The following is a 5,329-nucleotide window of genomic DNA, read 5'->3' on the forward strand; positions in this document are numbered from 1 at the left end:
TAGAAGGTTCACCTTTTTTAATGACAGTGAATATTTGTGAGCACTTACTAAACTGTTTGTACACCTTAAAACCATCCAAGGGAGGTGTTGGATCCTTCTGTCTTCAGGTGAAGATACTAAGGAGTCCGGCAATTCGCCCAAGCCCTCCAGTGCAGGGAATGGAGGTGGCATGCTCTCCCCTCTACCCCCACAGCCTTAGGAATAGTAGTTGTTATTCCCTACCTGGTAAGGTACCCGTCAGAGTCAACCCCCCTGCGTTTATACCATTTTCTCAACACATGTCTAGAATTTGAAATGTCACAAGGCGTCTCTTACCCTCAACGTTACGGCTATCATTTGGCACATTATGTGGTCTGGGTTTTTTAAGTGTGTTATTGATTTCTTGGAGCTGTTTAAATTTCTCACCCTTCACTCAGATGGGTGGAGAAAATGGACACTTTTTTAAATCTTGCCTATCATTCTTCTTATTGTGCCCACAAGCACCCACCAGCCAGTAGTAGCAGAGGGAAAACATTTACGTTTTAGTGTAATCCAGCCATCTGTCTGTCTGCGATTTTGAGGTATCTTTTGAGGTAACATCTCTTTTCAGGACTGCAAGGCAGAGCCCGCAGCCAGGATCATTCAGGAGACACAGCTAGATTTCTGCTTGGGACTCCCATGTTGGGATAATGCCAGGCTTTCAGAAATTCCCCCATCTTCCCACCTGCCTTCAGATGGGATACTCACTCACAGCAGTGGAGAAAGGGATCTATGGTCTAGGTGGTGTCCTTTTGCTTTTCTGATCTCTACATCAACCACCCTATTTGGACTGATCACTTCTCTCTATACTTACATTTATTTCTTCTAATGTTTTTTTGTTTTTGTTTTTGTTTTTTGTTTTTTTTTAGAGAGAAGAGAGGGCAGAGAGAGAGAGAGAGAGAGAGAGAATCCCAGCCAGGCTCCACACTGTCAGTGCAGAGCCTGACATGGGGCTCAAACCCATGAACTGTGAGATCATGACCTGAGCCAAAACCAAGAGTCTGATGCTTAACCAACTGAGCCATCCAGGAGCCCTTATGCCTACATTTATAGCACAAATTTACATTTATAATTACGGTGCTTCATATAACTTGTGGTTTGGTCTTTTTGGCTTGCTCTGGGCCTAGCAGTGCTCACTGGTTAATTTGGTTCCTGGACGTGTTGTGTGTGTAGGGGCCAGGGGTAAGTCACCCCTAGATGCGCCACTTTGGCATGCCAATTATTTAAAGCTAAAAGCCATCAAGGCCCAAAAGGCTCTGGAAGAAACTTTGACCTTCCTCTTAACCACCTAAAAGAATTTAGGGATAGAGGACCTGCTCCAGGAAGAGAGCTATTACCATAGATCACTACATTATATGAACTAAATGTGGTAGACAGGGAAGAACCTAGCAAGACTTGTTTGACCAAAGTCCTCTCTTGGTCCCATTGTTTCTGAGCAGCCCAACAAACACTGTCTACCAAACATTTACTCCTTTCATCTTCTTGTGAATTGCATTCCCTCCCCCTGAAGTCTCTTCTCCTTAGTTCAGGATGACACATATACCTCATTTTGTTTCCCTGTCCTTGGAATCTCAGGTTTATGTGCATTCCCCATAAACACAAAATTAAATTTGACTTTCTCCTGTTCATTTAATGTCAGTTTGATTCTTAGACAAGCCAGAAGAATTTGGAAGGGCAGGGGATAATTTTCCCTCCCCAGCAAATGTCTCCTGTGTGATCCTGGCCCAGGGGCTCTGCCTCGCAGCCTTCAGCTACATGGTGACATCCACCGCCCTGGCCCCCCCCAACCTCCACCCCAATCTAGAGCAACTTCCTCTTAGAGGAAGACTCTAAGCAAAATTAGAGTCTCAGCAAAATTTCATGTGTTTCCTAGAGATTTGGGAGCCTTCTAGATCTTCTCTAGACCCTCCACTAAACAAAGGTGAGTGGGAAAGCTATGCTTAGGTCCCTCTTTTATGCCTAACAACAGTGGGTCACTGAGTTTAATTGAATGTGGTTTCTGTCACAAATTAGGGGGGAAATTGCAAATAATCCCCAACCCTCAAGAACAAAATATCAATCAAGGATGCAGCTCCCTGCCCTTGGCATTCCCTTCATATTATTTAAATATTTTAGGCCAGAGAGGAGAGGTTGAGATGTCTCTCACTCCCTACATACCCTGCCTCTCTTGTCCTTCCTTATCCCATAATCCCTCAGGAAATAGCATTTCATTCCATCCTTAGGGCAGCAAGTCTCATGGATTCATAGGTAGATGGGGGTGTTTATTTACCTTTATGGAAGAAACTCTGATACTCTGATCCAAGTTCTCTCTGTTTGGTTCTTGATATGCTTAAAATGTGAGAAAACTGTCTCTTCCTCAACAAAGTCTGTTGTTGCAAAATTCCTGCAAATTTCTGTCTTCAACGGCAGAAATTGAATGTTAATTCTTTATGCTTTTTATACTCCTACTGTAACAACCCCTTATGAATACCTCACATCAGCCATATGAATCCCTCAGGGTATAGAGGAAAAATACATGGAAAAAGATAAAGAAGAAAAACACAAATATTTTTAAGAATACCACTCTAGTTACACTCATCTTAACTTTTTTTCTAACTAAAACAGTGGACAGTTTTATTTTCACATTTCACAATACAAATGAAAGTTGTTTTTTTTTTTTGGTCCCACTACTCCCCTGCCAAAACTATTCTCTCTTTGATCAGAAGGGGGAGTAAGTCTTCCTTGTCATATTGTTAGAAAACACGTAAGTCACAGCACTGGGATCTCCAGGTGAGGTAGGACACGTAATACAAAATGGAGATAAAGAGGTTCCCATCTCTCCTTATCTGTCTGGTCTAGTCATTCCTGAGCACCATCAGGGGACGGGTGGGAGGTCTCATCATGGGGGACCCAGTCATTAGAGGCACGCAGCCTCTAATAAGCAGCGTCATTCCAGAAGCCAGTCCCACTGGCATCTACCCAGGGGGAGGAGGGCCCATCGTTGGCATCATGGAAGGGCCCTCCATATGGGGTATTGGCATCATACCTGGATGAGGAGGACCCAGGAGACTTGGGGGACTCAGGATCATTGCCCCTGGAGGAGGGGGAGCAGGAGCAGAGAACAGAGTAGGAGGTATCTTTCCTTGTTGAAATGCTGAGGCTGTTTTGTTGATCAGATCGGGTTCTGACAGTAGGCTTTCACAGTCTCTTTGTGTTTCTTACCGCCTCAGTGTGTCTTTTTCACAGATGGAGAGTCATGGATGAGGTGTGTGTCACAGGAGTCACCATAAAACATAGGCCTCTTGCTCTGTAGGCATTGGCCACTCTGTCCTGAGCCGCCCGGAAATGACCCAACTACACTCATATTTAACGGCTATAAGTGTGTGCATATTTTCTATGACTCTTTTAGGTAAATACTGCTTCTCCTTTTTTTTTTCTTTAAAACGTTCCCCTATTCAACTTCAGAGCTGTTCTTTTATCCCTTATGCCACTTACGAGCTTTTCCGTTGACCTTTCTCTAGAGCAATAACAAGTACAGGTAAGTCTTTTACTCTTGATATAAAACTACTAGGAATAATTAAACTAAAGTCAGAAAGTGTTCCTCATCTTCTTATCATTTAGCAACACTTTGCTTGAGGTATCATTTCATTTCTGAGGCATGTTTACCCCCGTTTGTGTGATTCTGATGGTCTGACTTATCGCGCATTCATTGGGTGTGGATTTTCATGGCTGAGAAACTTACCTCCACAGTTTCAGTATCAACAACAGTAGCAAGGCAGAAGCAAATGCCTAAGAGCTTCACTCTTCTGAAGGCAGCAAAATGAATACAGCGCACCAAAGAGAAGCAGCATGAGTTGCTCTAATGACATGTGGAAGATGCACAGAAATGATGGTGGCTACCGTTCATCCTGAAAACATCCTAGTTCTGAGGGAGGCCCAGCAAAGTGGGTGTGGTGGGGGGCGGGGGGGTAAAATACTTGGAGTTCTCACTTTCCCACACAGGCTGGGGGCAGACCCAAGCCGGGCACTCACACCCAGGCACAGAACCCTGAGCTGCCTCCTAAGACACTAAGACAAGGGAAGCTAAAGCCAAGAAGGTTGGTTAGGATTTGGAAACTCCAACCAGCCAACACTCTCTAAAGCTGATCGGAAGCACACTAATCTGAGAAAGACACTGTCATCAGAAAAAAATTTTTTCAACCGGCATTAATTTATAGGTTCTGTGTTTCAGACTGTGTCCAAGCCCGTGAGAAGATCCTCCTTGTTCTTAAGCTGGGAGACTCTTCAAGGATGAAAACATTAACCCAAATAAGAATAATGCTCCATGGCACAAAAACAGACACATAGACCAATGGAATAGAATAGAAACCCCAGAACTAGACCCACAAATGTATGGCCAACTCATCTTTGACAAAGCAGGAAAGAACATCCAATGGAAAAAAGACAGTCTCTTTAACAAATGGTGCTGGGAGAACTGGACAGCAACATGCAGAAGGTTGAAACTAGACCACTTTCTCACACCATTCACAAAAATAAACTCAAATGGATAAAGGACCTTAATGTGAGACAGGAAACCATCAAAACCTTAGAGGAGAAAGCAGGAAAAGACCTCTCTGACCTCAGCTGTAGCAATCTCTTACTTGACACATCCCCAAAGGCAAGGGAATTAAAAGCAAAAGTGAATTACTGGGACCTTATGAAGATAAAAAGCTTCTGCACAGCAAAGGAAACAACCAACAAAACTAAAAGGCAACCAACGGAATGGGAAAAGATATTTGCAAATGACATATCGGACAAAGGCTAGTATCCAAAATCTATAAAGAGCTCACCAAACTCCACACCCGAAAAACAAATAACCCAGTGAAGAAATGGGCAGAAAACATGAATAGACACTTCTCTAGAGAAGACATCCGGATGGCCAACAGGCACATGAAAAGATGTTCAACGTCGCTCCTTATCAGGGAAATACAAATCAAAACCACACTCAGATATCACCTCACGCCAGTCAGAGTGGCCAAAATGAACACATCAGGAGACTATAGATGCTGGAGAGGATGTGGAGAAACGGGAACCCTCTTGCACTGTTGGTGGGAATGCAAATTGGTGCAGCCGCTCTGGAAAGCAGTGTGGAGGTTCCTCAGAAAATTAAAAATAGACTTACCCTATGACCCAGCAATAGCACTGCTGGGAATTTACCCAAGGGATACAGGAGTACTGATGCATAGGGGCACTTGTACCCCAATGTTTATAGCAGCACTCTCAACAATAGCCAAATTGTGGAAAGAGCCTAAATGTCCACCAACTGATGAATGGATAAAGAAATTGTGGTTTA

The sequence above is a fragment of the Neofelis nebulosa genome, chromosome 1, assembly GCF_028018385.1.
Source record: "Neofelis nebulosa isolate mNeoNeb1 chromosome 1, mNeoNeb1.pri, whole genome shotgun sequence".
NCBI classification, from domain to species: domain Eukaryota; kingdom Metazoa; phylum Chordata; class Mammalia; order Carnivora; family Felidae; genus Neofelis; species Neofelis nebulosa.